At 44.7% G+C, this 17550-nt stretch overlaps 1 protein-coding gene across 1 annotated transcript in view; it reads right to left on the reverse strand.

The window, feature by feature from the left end:
* The window catches only part of LOC110326841 (sodium-dependent glucose transporter 1A), a 31955-nt gene extending 23241 nt beyond the window's left edge, over positions 1-8714 (reverse strand). Inside the window, exon 1 of the mRNA XM_021205449.2 lies at positions 8528-8714. The gene's annotated coding sequence lies outside the window, so the exon portion shown is untranslated. The remainder of the gene's footprint in view (positions 1-8527) is intronic.
* Positions 8715-17550: the final 8836 nt, after the last annotated feature.

The following is a 17550-nucleotide window of genomic DNA, read 5'->3' on the forward strand; positions in this document are numbered from 1 at the left end:
AGTCCTGACTTCTTCAGTGATGAACAGCAATGTGGAAATGTAAGCCGAATAAACCCTTTCCTCCTCAACTGCTTCTTAATCATGATGTTTGTGCAGGAATAGAAACCCTGACTAAGACAGTATCCAAGGAGCTGAAGGGGTTTGCAGCCCTATAGGAGGAACAATATGAACCAATCAATAACCCAGATCTCCCTGGGACTAAACCACCAACCAAAGAAAGCACATGGTGGGACCCATGGCTCTAGCTGCATATGTAGCAGAGGATGGTCTAGTTGGTCATCAATGGGAGGAAAGGCCCTTGGTCCTGTGAAGGTTCTATACTACAGTACAGGGTACTGCCAGGGTCAGGAAGCAGGAGTGGGTGGGTTGGTGAGCAGTGGTAGGGGGTAGGGAATAGGGGTTTCGGAGGGGAAACCAGGAAAAGGAATAACATTTGAAATGTAAATAAAGAAAATATCTAATAATAATAATTTTTTTAAAAAAAGAACACTGTGGAATGCTGTGTACACGTGGCCATATTTGCTGAGGTTAAAGAGAATCTCTTACAAGGTTTTCTAAAATCTAAGGTTCACTGCAAAACCTCACCTTTTGTTTTTGCTGTTACAACAATAAACAAGGTTTCCTAACATGCTGGCTGCCCCCCTTTCCTTTCGTTTTTAGAACATCAATTTTATGCATTACAGCCTCCTTCCCCAGTCAGCGAGGCTCAGTCTTCAATGGGCTACTGTGGGGGCTTTTGCTTTACATTGAAGTCCTTGGCCTTGAAAACAGGGATTCCCACTGTCCCCGTGCTCCCTGCTTTACCTGTTAAGTTTTTGTTCACAGGAAGAAACTGAGTCCTCTGTAAAAGAGCTAAGTTGTCCCAACAAGGCATTTGCATCTTTTTTTTTTTTTCATTTGCTTTTGCCTTTAAAATGCTAGTGTCACTATGGTTAAAGAGAGACTGTTGTTTTCTGTGTTCTTTGACATTTTGCTGAAGTTTCCCAAATCAAGTCCTATGTCTGCATCCCATATGCATGTCTGGTGCTCTCAGAGTCCAGAAGAGCGTTAGATCCCCTGGAACTGAAGTTACATGCATGTAACTATGACATGTAACATGTATCATAGATGAGCTGCACATGGATACTGAAAATCAAACCCAGGTCCCCTGGAAGAGCAGCCAGTGCTTAATACTGCTGAGCCATCTCTCTGGCCCCAAATAGTCTTCCTGACATTGAATTAAGTAATTTGCAGGTTTTCCAGATGGATCCTTGGAATATCTCAAAAAGATAATTCTCTTTACAAAAGCAGAGATATTCAATTAATTTGGCTAGTTTGTTCCATTAAATTACATGGGAAACGTTGCTAAAAAGTAAGCAATGATATAATTTTTGTTTCTTTTGTAGGTGTGTGCCTCAGAAATAGTGCAACAGTCATAAAAATTTATCAATCATAATTTTAACTGTTATCTTTAAGTGTTATATGCAAGAGCCAGGCACTGTGGCCTGTGTTTCTAGTTGATCAGAAGGATGAATACACTTTTGATCAACCGGCAACACAACATGGTCTACTGCATGGAAGTCATACGTGATAAACATAAGCAACATGCCAAGTGCATCGGTATTTTAACTCTCATGAGGCCTTTGGCCATGACCATTTTAAGACTTGTCACCTACAGTTGTTTAGGGTGGTACTTTGTGAAGCCACTGTCAGTTTGATGTTCAAGGACATTCATAGAAATGACTTTGCAGGAACTGACTTTAAGATAGTTCCATTGGATTGGGTAGGAATCTCAGACTTCTAATGAAGGACCCAGTGGCTCATAAACATCAAGTTGATGTTTAACCCAGCATCAAGCACAATCGGAATTAAGTACCAAGGAGCGACTTGGCAGAGTCTCATGCTAAGTAGCCAATGGTGAAATTATTAAGCTATGTAGTTTGAATGTGCTCTGTAAGACTGAGTGAAGTCTAATTACCTACCACAATCTATTTAATGAACAGTTAGGCACCTGAAGTGGAAAGGCAAATCTAGTGTTTAAGGGGATGGAAGCCCACTGCCACGCATGGGCCCATGGGGAGCTTGGGTGTCTGTCTGGGGCTCTCTCGAGTCTTTAAAGCTTGAGATAACAAGAGCTCTGCTCTCTAAGACTCACTGTGGAGGAGCTGAAATGACTCAAATCATAACCAGGCATCTATGGATGGATATGAAAAAGAGGCTCCAAGCCACTGTTTGGCTTTTCAAACCTTAATTTTGGTCCACACAATAAAGATGCTGTACAACAGTGATAATGTGTGTGTGTGTGTGAAACTGAATTGTCACAATGCTGGTGCAGGCCCAGCCTCTTAGCACATGGGAGGTGAAGATAGGAGGATCAAACATTCAGTGTCATTCCTGGCTACATACTGAGTGTGAAGCCAGCCTGGGCTACAAGGTCCAGGCGATCTGGCAGTCTCTTCTGGACTCCACAGGCTCCTGCACATACATGGTGCACATAAACACTTATAGGCTCCTGCACATACACGGTGCACATAAACACTTACAGGCTCCTGCATATACACAGTGCACATAAACACTTACAGGCTCCTGCATATACACGGTGCACATAAACACTTAACACATAACACAGATAATCTTTTTTTTAAAGGGTTGTACCCCTGGTGATAGGAACTCATGTATCTTGTACTCTCATAAACCATAGCGCTACCCAGTAGTCATGGCTTTAAGGGATTACACCAAAGTATAATTTCTCTAGGTTGAAAAAGGCCCATAAAACCCACCAACTGGTGCTAGCCAGAATTTCCATGATCTAAAACTTGGAGAATGGTCTTTTAGAAACAATTAAGTTACCTCCCTTCACTTCGCTTGTTGGCAGGAGCCATTCCAGGTTTTTCTCTGCAGCAAAACTTCTGGGTCTTTGGTCTTGAATCTGTATCTCTTAATTGGAAGAGACTACTCATGTCTGCTCAAACTGTGCCTCTGCTGGAGACCTTCAGGAAAAGCTGGTCGGGGACAGTTCTCCTCAGAAATCAGACACTGTTCTAATTATGGGTCACTTCCCTAAGGTCATATGTGAGTTCTTCTCTGTCATTACAGAGAACTCTGTCTTTCCCTTTTTCCCTCCAATACCTGGTGTCTCCCTTCCCCACCTTTGAGAGAAATATCTGGGACCATGTGTGGATACAGCAAAAGCTAATGCTGTAGCAGACACCAGAGCAGTGCTGGGGTTGTGAGCTAGAATGTTCCCAAATAGGAAATGTTACCATTGCCAATGGTGTCGCATGTCTCTAGTGAGGCCACACAGCTCTGCTTGTTGCTCTCTATACTCCCTGGAAATAACATGACCTTTCCCACAATAACCTACTCACCAGCAAAAATAGAAAACGAAAAGGATCACACAGCGTTTGCCATCGGGCTTTGTTTAGATCTATAAGCTCACAGATGGGTGAACAGACTTCTGCTCAAACTCTTCTACCCACAGGGACTCACCTCCTGGGTCTGTGGAGGGCTTTTCTGTTGCCTTCAGCTTCTTACATGATTGGGTCTTGCAGTTTGGCATGACTAGTCCCTGCCTTTTGAGTGGGTTTCCTTGAAATCTCCTAAACCTTCCAATAATCAGAGGCCAAAACAGTCAATACGAAAAATTATCACCTGTCCTGAAGTGGTAAGAATAAGTTAGTTCCAAGTGAAGAAGTGTCTAATGGTGTGTCTGGTCTCTGCAGTTGTCAAGTGCTGGCTACATGGCAAATGAGGGGAACACTTAAGTTGGGGAAATGATGACTCTTACAGTCAATCAGATGCTGCAGAGGTTCAGAGGAGGGAGGAGCCACTCTTAAGGATAGGTGAGAACATTAATATTTCACAATCAACAGAACAAATTTAGTGTTATAGACTTCCTCCCTCCGTGTTGGGACTAGGGTATGGTGAAGAAGAAACCAGAGCGGCCTGCCTGACTCCTTCCCCTTGCTTTTACCCCTGCACAAAGTGTGGCTCTAATTTAAAAGATGCCTGAGGGGCTGGGGTAAGATGTGGGAGGTCCAGGTTCACAACCCCAGCACCCCCATGGTGATACTTCTGTTTCTCTAGACATGCTCTTGCATAAATTAGGAAAACTTCCCAGGGGGAAGGGCTATGTGATGCATTCCTGGAAATATTCTGTTAGTCTGCAAGCATCTGGCGTGGTGGATGCCAACCAAGCCTGTCTTACCAAGGGTTTCAAGCACTTATATTTAAGTTCGTATGTCTCCTGTCACAAGACTAACGGGGGGGGGGGAGAGACCTCTGAGTCCCCAGTGGATTCATGAGAGTGGCGTCTCTGCTGAACCTCTGGCTACTCTCTGCCTGCTCTGCTACTGTGGCTTCTCATCCTGGTGAGCTATGTGCTATTGCAGAGGACGTCCTTCAGCTCCCACTGCTTGCGATGGATCTGAGGGTAAAGGAGCTGTTGAGGCTGCACTGGAACAACTTAAAAGTTTGTGCAAGAAGAATAACAAAAGTTTTTTTCCCCCAAATGCTATTCAAGCACTAAAGTCTCAAGTGAAGACAAGTTACAGCCACTGTGGCAGTCTGACTGCGGCAGAAAACAGTAAAACATCAGCCCTTTGTTCATGACCCTACTTGCGTGCGTTTAAAGCCATGTAAGTGAAAGGAATTTGGACTGGGCTTATAAGCTATTTCTAGATGCCTCCGCAGGTAAGGGCGCCTGCAGCTGAGACTGACAACCAGAACTCAGTCCCGTGGACCCACATAATTAGGAGTGAATGGACTCTGGAGTTGTCCCGATTGCCATGTGAACACCGTGTTGCAAACACACACACACACACACACACACCACTGAAAACCTGAATTCTAAAAACTACGAGTTCAGATATCTTTCCAGGGGGTTTCCCTGTAGAATACGTAGGAATCGGACCCTGTCTATGGACTATTGTTTATTAGTGTGGCATCCTTCAACCTTGGCTCCAGCACATGCCGGGCACAGCATGGAGAGGGAACAGCACTGCGGGTGGGCCTTTGCCGACTGTGTTACCTTTTCACAGCTGCTTAGCTCCTACACACAGAGTGCAGTTCACCAGACAGTGCTTTGATGAACTTGCTCACGTGGAGATTCTAGAAACAGGGTTTTAAAACCAAAAGTACAGTGAAAGAAGCAGATGCTGAAGCCAAAACCAAGAGAGGGGAATTCAAATGGAAATCAGAACTACCCAGTCACTCTTAAAAGGACTCAAAAGGTGGCATAGTAGGGACCAGTTGGAAAACCATTGGACAGATTTCAGGAGTGTCTTCAGTAGAACTCACTCGCTATGTTTTTGGAAAGGTTCTGAAGAGCTACAGGCACCTCGAAGTTAACAATTGGGGCAGGGTATTGTAGCTCAATGGGAAGAGTGCTTGCCTAGTTTTGATGAAGCCCTGGGCTCCTTCACAGTACATAAGTGGAGCACGCTCGTACACACCTGTCACCCCAGTACCTGCCAGGTCAGGTTGGGAGGATCACGAGTTCAAGGTCATAATCAGCTACAGAATGAGTTCAAGACCAGCCTGGGGTAGAGATTTTGTCAAAAGGAGGAGGAGGAGGAGAAGGAGGAATAAGAGGAGGGGGGAAGAAAAAGGAGGAAGAAGTGGAAGAGGAGGAAGAGAAAGAAGAGGAAGAGGAAAAAGAGGGAGAGGAGGGGAGGACTAAAGAAAGGATGAAAGAAATTTTCTTTTAGCTTTTTATTAAAGGCAGGAAACATGAACCATAATTTGTTTAAATTTTTCTTTGATTATCAAGGGACCATGAAAGCACAAAAGAAGTCAATTTATATGAAGTTTTTCTCCCTCTGGAAGATAAACTTAAATCTTAAATATCTTAAAAAATCCTGGGAGATTTTTGTCTGTTGTTTTCTGCTAATTTCAAAGAATCAGTCAAATGCCTGTTAATTTTTTTTTTACAGATTTAATAATTTAACTATTGCTTAATTATGTGTACAGATGTGCTGCGCAGGTCCCCAGAGGGCAAAGGCATCAATCAGATCCCTCCATAGCTAGAGTCATTGGTGGTTATAGACAGCCCATCCTGGGTACTAAGGAACAAATGGGGCTCCCTGCACCACCTCTCCAGCAACTAGTCATCGACTTTAAGATGCCCTTTTATGGTGGTCTTGGTTTCTTGCCATGGAAAATGCTAACCTATAAGTGTATTATGTAGAGTACATTTTGACCATTTAAAGGTTTGATTTCTGCAGCCATTTCAAACTGTTGGACAAACTTGGTGTGTGGGAGGGAGTTCGGGGTGAGAGAATGTGTAAATAATTCACAGCATTTGAAAGTTTAGACCGATTTTTAGAAGATGTCCCAGTAGGGCTGAAATTTGGTAAAACTTAAGTGCTGATTTTCAGTTTGCCGTGTAAAGCTTCCAAAGTTTCTTTTATGAGGTATTTGTACCCTAGTTTAATTTCGTGCCTCAGTGCAGTCTTACAGACCTCCTGCGGGTATTCTCAGCCATGCTTCAGCACAGTCAGGACAGTTTTGATGTTCTTAATTCTAATACATAGGATTTCAGGCTACATACAGTGTTGATGGATGTAGAACTTACTGAACTAATGATTTTCTTCAGGAAAACAAAGGATACCTTTTTTTGTTTTGTTTTTGAGATAGAGCCCCATGTAGCTCAGGGTGGCCTCGAACTCTCTATATAGCTGAGGATAGTCCTAAATCCCTAATCCTTCTACCTCATTTCCTCTGTGCTGGGATTGCAAGTGTGTGTCTCCATGCCAAACTTGGATACTTATTTACATCAGGCAATCAATCTTACAGTCTCTGTGGACCTTAACCACCATCATGCCAACCAAGACCAATGGAAGTCGAAGTTTATTGAGCACCTATCGCATGAAGTGTACTATTTGATCCATTTCAGTGTCTTGGCACTATCCTCATAGGGGCGATTATAACTGACTCCCGGTATATTGTATTACCTCAAGAGTCATGAGTGTTTTTCTGTACCTACAGAAACTTATGTAACAAAACATGAGGAAAGCTTAAAGAACTATGAAAAGTAACCTGCCATTGACATTTTCAATTCCACAAATGGACCAAATAGGAGACTCTTGGGTAGGACACTGTAACTGACCTTAACGTCAACAAACTACAAGCTAAGACAAAGTTCTGGACAAAGGGACTGAGCAGACAGACACTCAGCCCATCAGGCTGCCACTGCCCAGAAATGGGCAACAGTGATAAATGACCTACTATCGTGACTTTCTTGTTCTGCCTCTAGAAACTGACACAGATGTTCCTGCAACATTACTTTATATAAAGAGAAAGCAAAAATGAACTTTCCCAGCTTTTTCTTTTGAATAGGAGTAACAAGACCTACAGGCTAACGAATTGGAACTTAGAAGAAATTCCTTGGACCCTTAAATAAAGCTTCTAATTCATTTACATTTCAAGAACTACCGATTCTAATTACATCACTCTGCTCCAAAGGCAAGTGTGCACCTTACCTAGACAGCATTGGTAAGAACCAGAGTGAGCACAAGTTCACAGCAAGTAGCTCACACGAGAAGAGTAAAAACACTACTAAAGGGGCTGGTGAGATGGCTCAGCGGTTAAGAGCACCGACTGCTCTTCCAAAGGTCCTGAGTTCAAATCCCAGCAACCACATGGTGGCTCACAACCATCCGTAACGAAATCTGATGCCGTCTTCTGGAGTGTCTGAAGACAGCTACAGCGTACTTACATATAATAAATAAATAAATTAATTTAAAAAAAAAAAAAACAACACTACTAAATACCCAGCCCAGGGAGCGCTCAGTAAAAATCTGCAGGGGTTTCTTTATCTGGTCCCATCAGTACAATCTAAGAAATGAGTGTGGCTCAGTGTCTAGAAGAGGGTGAACTATTCTCTGGGGACTCACCCTCCCCACCCTCTTGGCCTCCAACCATGAAATGATAGGGAATGGGGAGGTTTGACACAAACACTGAATCGGGGGTAGCTCCGGGATCTGTAAAAAGCACGTACAGCCTTGTACTTTGCTCCATGAAAATCACTTATACAGTGGAAGTTAGCTTGAAGAGGGCAGAAGCAGAGTAAGGGCTGCTCTTGACTCAACCGCTTAACCATTTGTATGGACAAGAAAAAGTCATTTTGCTCTTGCCATTATATCTGTAAAATCTGTAAAAATCAAGCCTTTGATGTAATTTAATCAAGCCACCAGAAAGAGAGCCCCCACCCCGGCCAAGTAGATTTCTCTGTATAATAATTAAGGTGTAGGGGACAGTGGCTAGAGATCCTGGCAACCTCTTTTTTTGTCTCCCTCGTACAAAGAGGAGTCCTACAAAGATAGATTGTAGGGGGAAATCATGTTAGGCAAAAATCACCCGCGTTCTTGACAGTGACCCTCCGTGATTAAAATAGTGCCTATGTGTTAAGCGGATGAAACTGAAGCCCCAGTGCTCGAGGTCACACAACATGCAGGCAGCGAAGGTGAGAAGAGTCCAGCTGGGAAGGGCAGGTGCCCTGCAGGAGGCTCGATCCCCAGCCTGGGAGGGGGGCAGCCTCAGCTCTCACCAGCCCCAGGAAGGCGGCATACAGGACCGCGGTGGAGAACCAGCGCAGCACGTTCCTGGTCCGGCCACTCCGCCGGGAGGCCACCGTGGCCGGCTCGCTCTCCGCCAGGGTCTCTGCCTGGTGGAGCCTCTGTGCCGCAGCCGCGGGCCCGGCGCTCCCGGTCTTCACGTCCAGCTCCAGCTTGGCGGCTGCGAAGAGCTACTGGGGCGGGTGCACTCTCTGGGGCTCCGCGCTCCGGCTCCTCCAATCTCCCAGGTCCCTCCTGATAGCACTGTCCCCAGGGACCGTCCTGACTCGAGACCTCCGGCGGCTGGACTTCGACCCTGGCCCCAGCTGGCCACCGAGTTATGTTCACTCGCCATCTTGCAGAATCGCGGCGGTTCCCGTGACAGAGTCAGGCCACTAGCCAACCTGGAGTCAAACCGGAAGTCATGGTGGTTGCCTAGGAAACGGAGCTCAGCGCCTGTTAGAGCTGCCACTGCAGCCTAGCTACTGCTTTTATAAAGTGTGCTGCTAACGCTTGAGGGAACATGCCAGCGCTAGCTGGGAGGTCGTCTTTACACGCCCCACCCCTGCCCTCCGTCCACACCTGAGCTCTCCCGGTCTTTTATTCAACTTTCAGGCTGCAGGTACCTGCTGAAGCTCCGGAGTAGGCTCTTGGAGCCACATCAATCCTCGCCATGCTCCTTTCTCACCTTAGCCCAGTTGTCCAGAGAGAATCCAAGCCCAGAGAGAACAGACAGTTCCCCAAGATCAGATAGCAATCACGGGCTTAGTCAACAGCCAAATAGCTCAAGACGCATGTGTGGGTTCAAATTTGTGGTTTCAAAAGCTCTGCAGTTCAAATTTCCACAAATGATTGGAGCCTGATTGCCTGAGAAACGCTGTACAGCTGTCGGGCGTCAGCTTTGTTCCGTTTGCTACACTCAAGCCAACAATGTAACTTTATCATCTATCTGAAAAATGCTCTTTCCACCTGAAAACCTCCATGCTTTCTATATTGCTCATTACTTATACTGAGAAAAACATTCTTTCATAAGATGGTCAAGAAGCAGGCTGGAAGCATTTTTTGTTTTGTTTAAAACAAACTAGCAAACAAAAACAACGGTATTCCTGTAAATTATCCACTTGGAGAAAACATGACTTCTGTTAAACGTTGCTTATTATCTGATAAATTTTAATTACAGAACAAGTCATTATGTTTAATGGTATTTTAAAAAGACTAAAATCTTGTAATCTGTGATTTCATTTAATCTAGTAGATATTTACATACCAGAACATGATGACCACTCAAGGTCACTGAGGAAATCAGGAAAATAAAAAATACAACGAACCGTTACTGGCCTGTAAAAGAAACACTTATTTCCTCATGATGGGAAGGGATGAAATGAGAGCCATACACAGTTGTGCAAATACACAGCTTGGACTGAGCCCACGGACTTCCTTTCTCTGTTCTATGTATCCCTAGCCCTAGGCCTGGAAACTTTTAGCCTATGTACATCTAATCTAGAATGTTTTAGATTTACTGCTACATAAGCTCACCCTTTCCAGTTCTTTCTGAACTCTGGCTGGCTGGTTCAACTCAGCTCTCCTGGCTCAAACTCCTCTCCAAGCTGACTGATTCAATCTGGCTTCGCTCAGCTTCTCACTGAATTGCTCTGCTTAGCCTCTAACTCTGGCAATTTGTTCTAACCTTCTGGCTCCTTCTTATTTTTTGGCTTCAGCTGCCTCTGCTGACCTGCATGCACTGCACAAACTGAACGGAACTCACGAATGAACTCTACTGAACTCAACTGCATTGCAGGAGTTGAACCGACTAAACTGATTCACTCACTCTGGCCCCCACCCCCTGTCTCTGCGATACTCCTTTCCTGTCAGTTAGGTGCATCCTATCTCTGACTCATTCTGTCAACTCTCTCTGATTCATCATTTTGGGATTAAAGGTGTGCACTAAAGACAGGTTTATATTCCAGTCAGAAAGATTAAAAGTGTGTCCTCCAGCCAAATCACACAGACCTGTTCTTTTCCTTTCCTAAGCTAATGTGATCTCTTGCCAGAGCAGCCATGTTGCTGGATTAAAATTCCTCTACACTGGCCCTAAGCAGGACACAATAATTTTTAGGTGAAAACAAACTGATTCTAACTTACTTTCATAAAGCCTAACTTGAGAATTAGAACTCACAGTATCAGATTTAGGATTGAAAGTTATCAGTCTCTTATAGATAAACATAAACTCTTAAAATTCTGGTTTTTAAAAATCTCTAATTCAGCATCTTTTGTCTTTTATAAAAATCATTCTAAAGATAACTCACCCTCACACTCCACTGTCCCTCTCCCAACAGTCCACCCTGAGCTGGGACTCCCCGCTACCTCTCGGCTGTGCATGCCTATGGACCTCCCAGATCATTCCATCAGCTACCCCAGTCATGGCTTTGGTCGAAGACTCAGTATTCAAGTCTGTCACACAACTTTACTTCCACAGGCTGAACACCAACACTCAAACCATCATCCCTGCCAATGGCTTACTTCGAAATCTTAAAGTCCAGCATTCTCTTTTCTGGCCATACTTTCCCATCCCCTTAATTCCCTCTTCATCATTTCCATTGTTCCTGCTCTTTGATGTCGGGGTCAGCCTTTGGTGATGACTGTCCCTCATCTCCACCCCCGTTCTGTCAGCTCTCTGCCTGTAGTCTGGTCTCTCCCTCACCTGAGCTGCTGTGGGGTCTATGGCACCTCCACGACTGCCTCAGTGGTAAGCCCACTGCTTGATGGCATGGTGTTTTCCCCACAAAATTAAATAACTCTAGCTTCTTTAACCTGTTAACAAAATGGTTATATTTGTTCTCTGACAGTTTCATACGTGACTAGTGCAGTATGTTTGCCCTCACCCCCACCCTCTCTTATCTTCCTCCTGCCTTTGTCACACTCCCCCCCTCCAGGTCCCTTTCTCCACATTCATGTCTTTTAGTTTTGTATTGTGGCCCAATGGTTTTAACCAGGACTCTCTGTGGCCACAGAGTTGGAACTATCATTGGGAGCATCTGGGATATATTCTCTAACAGATTCTTCCAGGCACGCATGTCACACCACGCGGCAGACGGACAGATGCCCATGCCTTTCACCCACACCAGGGGCATTGCCACTGCTACTGTAGCAACAAGCCAGTTCATCAGATGTGGGGAGGAAGGCCACACATGCATCTCCCCTGTGGGTGCTGCACCCTTAGACAGCCTAGCTTCAAATGCATGTCTCCTCACCCACAGCAAAGACCTTACCAATACTCCTTGCAAACTTTTCCTAGGGAGATGCACAAACACCTACCTACCCAAGATAGGGCACCAATGGCAAACCAAAGATCCCACCAACTTTAGTCTGCTGAACCAGTGAGTTTAATTATGGAGACGGGAACATGCTCCCTTATAAGAACAGTTAGGAACAGTTTTACCACCAGGGAAGATGTGTCTCAGGAGCTCTTAACTTTGTGTGACTCTTAGGGGAGTACGGGACTATGAGACTATGTTCCCCGCCCCTACCATTCCAGAAAGTTCATGGTCCCAGTTTTGTCCAAGTCTATGGGTTGTCCTGCCTGGAGGAAAACCATCCACAGTAGTTCCCTGAGGTAGACAGCCTGTGTCTGTTAGTTTTGACTGCCTGTTTGTTAGGTAGAAGAGGCAATGAGGCTTGTAAAGCCCACTTATTGGTGTGTCTGTAAGGGCATCCATCTCCAGAGAGGAAACAAAGGAATGAGTCCATCTACATTGGGGAAGGGCTTCTACTTAAGAAGACTCTATCCTGAGCAGGTGATGGAATCAAACGCCCTTAGTTCTAGCACTCAGGAGACAAAAGCAGGCAGGCCTCTGTAAATTCAAGGGCAGCCATGTCTACAATGAGAATCTATTCTGAGTTGTGCTATTAGGATCGATATGGAGGGATATTAATTGCTGCTGTTATTAGGATCAGTATGGAGGGATATTAATTGCTGCTGTTATTAGGATCAGTATGGAGGGATATTAATTGCTGTGGTGTTGCTGAGTGTCACTTTTACTAGGTGGTCAGTGCTGACATGGGATTCCAGGTAAGAATATGGTGACCTGATTCCATTCCTGTCACCAGGGCTGACTCTAGCCTCCCACTTTCCATATGACCCTCCCTTCTGTAACAGTACGAGAGAGACCTGGCCCCTGCTTTCCTTAGTACAGTATGCTTCCTGTCTCTAGCCTGTGTAGGTAGAAGCAATCTTCCATCTTGGCCCTGAAGATACACCAGCCACCTTCTCCTTGGTCCCAACCCTCACAATGTGGGGTTTTTTTTGTTTGTTTGTTTGTTTTTTTAACTCGGGAAATGTTTTTAAAAGTAAAACCAATAAGCTGCCACTGAGAAGTTGAGAAACACTTACCCAACAACTAACTACTGAGTGCGTACTTCATGCCGGGTACCTTTCAAAGTGTTGCAGCTAAAAATGAGAAAACTGACCCCAAAAGCTCTATGCTCATAGAACTTAAGAGTCTAGTAGGAAAGGTAAACAGACAAGATAAAGATGCCATGCTAATGTCGACCTCTGACAATGGGCATGCTAATGGCAACCGCTAATGACCCACCTCCCAGACAGGAGGCCAGACAGGAGGCCAGGGAGGACAGGGGAGAGAGGAGGAGAAAATGGCAGGAGGCAGAGGAATAGGGGGCTGAGCAATGACACGGTGTCCGAAGGGAAACAGGGACCAGAGAATAATTTTGAGCTGTCTTCATCTGACATTTCCACAAGATCATTCTGACTGCCAGGCAGCAGAAACCACAAAGAAGCAAAACATATAAATTATGACTTGTCTCCACGTAGGCAGGGGAGAAGTTCTAGATATGTTTGGAACACAGCCAACAGGATTTGCTAGTGTACTGTTGGTGGATCGGAGGGAGACAGGACAGTGGGTGGATACTTTCAACCCACATAACTATAAAGTCGCCACACACTGAAGGGAACCATCTTAAGAACTCAGTTCGGCATAGATTAAATTGGTGTATTCTTTTTAGTCCCATTTTTGAGTCATTAATTTGGGAAACACAAAGCTGGGAGGAGTCAAGGGTGATGTCAGCATACAGTTGGAAACAGAGGTAAGCCGAGTACATCGGGGTTCAAAACAGAGGTATCTGGCTGAGCGTGGTGGCACACATTTGTAATCCTAGGAGGCTTAGGCAAGAGCCCACATGAGCTTCAGGGGAACCTGTCTCATTTAGCAACTCTGCCTCTAAGGGATGAGTTAAGAATTAGGTCCTGATGCAATCCCAATACTCAGGAGATGAATAAGAGACAGGGATGGAGTGACCAGAAGCCAGAAGAACCAGCAGGTTTGGTGTTCTGGAAGCCTAGCTAAGAGGCACAGAACTGGTCCACAGGGTCTCATGCTACTGCCAGGGCTGGGTGCAGCCAGCGGTGGAACACTTGCTTAGCATGGGCAAGACCCTGGGCAGACTCCTCAGGGCTAAACGCTTTTAACTCTTAGACCATGCCATGGCATTCCCTCCCCCGAGGGATGGCAATATCCAAGCATACTAGGAAAAAGCACAGCATAAAACACAAATAATTTAGTTTTCTTCAAGACACTGTTCATTTCAGTAATTCCCCTGCCCCAGAAATACAATCACAAGATCTTACAGGAATTTGCTAAAACTTTATTGCATTTACTGAGAATATCACATTTCCCCACAGTAAAATGACTGTATTCTCCAAAGTACAAAGCACTCTTCATTAAAAAGGTTTTGGTTATCTATATAAAATATATAAATCACATTTTAAAAAATCAATTATAAATTATATTATTTTAAAAGAACAGGATTTCTCAAAACTAGGAAAATACCTATGTTGGTCAAACCCAGCATGACCCTTTCACACAGTCAGCTATATTTTATTTATACAGCTATGGGGTAAGCTGGCACTTTCTATAGGAGACTGGGGGGTGGTGCGGGGGAGGAGGGAGGAAGGGAAGGAGGGAGGGAAGGAGGGGAGCTCACACCTGGAGCACTAGGTATATTTGGAATATTAGGTTTTGCTAACAGAGTCTGAGCTTTTGAAATACATAGGTGCTGGGTGCAGTGAGGCGTCTCTCTAGCCTTCCGTTCTCTGACACTCTCACTGCTCCACTCTGCAGAGGCTGCCGCTGGGAGAGCTGTAGGGCAGTCAGTGAGCCCCCAGCACACAACGCTCAGGGTAGCCTACAGTGAGCCCAGCATCCCCAGCCTGAGTGCACCCTCTCTCTGGAAAGGCAACGGCGGCGTCTGTGAGATATTGTCTCATTCTTAGGCAAAGTCTATGAAGGAAAGCAGGACTGACCTAAGCCCGTGACCTCCAGGTGTCTGGGTCCCGCTGACAGAAGCACGCAGGCTGGGACCCAGGACCTGGGACAAGGGTGCACTTCTGGGTGGCACTGTTTTCATGTTTTGTTTTGGGGGGAGGGGAGTCTGACACTGTCGCAGCATGGTCCTGAGAGGACCTGGCAGGAGACTGACACTGTTACTCACAGCAGTTTTAATCTGTATCAAATCTAAAAGATGAAAATCTAAAATGTTAAGACCAATGACTCCAAAAACTGAAAAAACAAATAGCTCAAATGTCCAAAATATCTCCTTAGTCAAATCCAGTTAAAGTTTCTATATGCCCTTTTTGTTGTTCATTTTTACCTCTTAAAGTGAGTCTGGGGCATTGGCCCTGTTGGGAGAGCTCCCTACCTGTATGCCGCATCCTCACCCCATGAGTGATTTTAAACATCCCACTCTGTGCTAGATACACTGAGAAGGGATTTTTTTCTTTAAAATTACTCTGTTGGGAGACCATGTTCATCACAAAGACTGGACTTGATGATCATTTTCTTGTAAATAAAACTTAAATCATTAAGTGTTAGCAACAACCGGATACTTCCATATATTCGAACTCAGTAATAACTTCATAGGCAAAACTTCTCAGATGTGCAATATAAGCCCATGGAAGAGAGCCCCCTGGTGTCCCGCCCTTGCCACCCGGCTCTGTGAGCTCCAGGCCTGCCAGGTCTATTTAGTAAAACCTTATCTAAAACAAGAAACAAAAGAACAAGAAAGGCCAATATGGTTAAAATATTTTCCCTCCTGAAAGAGAACTTACTGCAAACGAATTGCCAAATCCCCTTTGTGAATTTAAAACAGAAGCACCTGTCGGCAGTGAGCTGAAGCTGGCTGTGGTGGCACAAGCCTGGGATCCCTCCGTGTAGGAAGCCGAAGCAGGAGGATCTCAAGTTCCAACTCCTTGCTGGGCCACACAGCAAGCCTGCTTCAAAAACACCTAAATGAGCTTTGTGAGTTTGTTTGAGGCTAGCATAGGCTACATGGTGAGTTCCATGCCCGCTGGGGTCTTCAAAATCAAAATTATCCACACACATGGTAGCACACCCCTGCATCCTAACACAGGTCTGAAGCAACAGGCGAGAGCTGAAGGCCAGTAAGATCTACTTAGGTCCGCATCACAATAAATAAATAATAAATAAATTACAATTATTCAAAACCCATTAAAATAACGTGTACACTTAGCATTTAGGCTGTGAGCTCTTGCAAGACAATAGATAAGCGAGCTATAATTAAGAGGAAGAGCTTCCAGCTTTCAACCCCTAGCCCCTCTTCCCTTCAGACCTCTACCCCCACTCCCAACAAGAACAAGTCTGTACTGTCTCCAGGCAGCCCATCCTTGGCAGATGGAGAAAGGGAGGGCTGCCTTCTATATGCAACAGAAAGGGAATGCTGAGTAGTGGGATAAAAAATTAAGTTTCACCTTCCAGATAACTTAGAAACAGAAGGACCCTTAGGAAAAGATAGCATTGTTCTCATGTGAACAAGCAAGCTACATTCCTCTCTGACTGACAGGCATCTAGGCTAATGATTTAAGAATACTTGGCATTTTAACCTTTAAAGTCTAACATATAATTTCAAAGATATAACAGCGTGTTCCTGCTTTGATAAATGAGTAATGGGTCATGGTCCAACTTTTAATTTTAGGTCCTCAAAGCTTTCTACAGTTGGGACGTAAATGGGGTACAATGGAGGGAATCAATAAGGAGCTAATGCAAGTAAATACCACACTAATTTTCTGGCCAAAGAAGAGGAAGGAGCATACTCAATGATGTGCAGAAAGATTGTATCACTTGGTTACAATGGAGTCTCTCCATCTGTGTAAGTAAAGTCCACAAGAAGCAGGCTGGGAAGCACCCACCCTCAGGCTCCTTGGTATAGCACATGACTGTACATACAAACGCAAACTTTTGCTAAAAAAAAAAAAATTGGAATAATTAGGAATTGGCTTTTTATAAATATATTTAACGTTTTAAAATCATTAGTTCCAAAAAATCTTTAGTTCCATAAGTCAGTTTAAGCAATTATTTCTATCAGACATTTTTCTAATGGACAGAACCTCCGATCTGTGTGCACTCCACCAGCTGATAATACGCTCACCAAAACACGCAAACGCAGTGCTAATAAACCCAGAGGTCGTAAAAACTCCATTAAAATTGCCAGGATATCTTTTATACATTCTACTTCACTTTATTGTTTATATAAAATCAGAAATTTGAGGTGTTTCTGGCTACTAGAGTAAAACACACTACAAACCGAAGGGAACAAAGGTTGGTGGAAGAAACACCCGATGCTGCCTACAAGACGGTCTTTCTCTCTCCCATGTCCGCGGTGTAGCAGTGGCATCTGCTCCCAGGAGGTCCCTTGGCTATAGCATGTAAGAATCTCCTCATTTCATAGCTTAAATCATTTAACAGACTCAAGGTTTAGGTTGGCCTCTTATTATCTAGGATCTAGGCTTAAATTCCAAAATGCAGGAGAAAGTAACCCAGCGGAACAAGACACCAAGTGCAGCAACAAAATGCTTCCGGTGCGGAGGAGCCCAGAGTGGCCTGCCCGTGCAGCTCCAAGCACGCACGTGGCAGCTAACAGCACCTGAGGCTGCCAAGGCTGCTCCTTCCCCAGAGCTCTGAACGCTCACGATGGATTTCCAGACATGC

The sequence above is a fragment of the Mus pahari genome, chromosome 9 (genome assembly GCF_900095145.1).
Source record: "Mus pahari chromosome 9, PAHARI_EIJ_v1.1, whole genome shotgun sequence".
Taxonomy (NCBI): domain Eukaryota; kingdom Metazoa; phylum Chordata; class Mammalia; order Rodentia; family Muridae; genus Mus; species Mus pahari.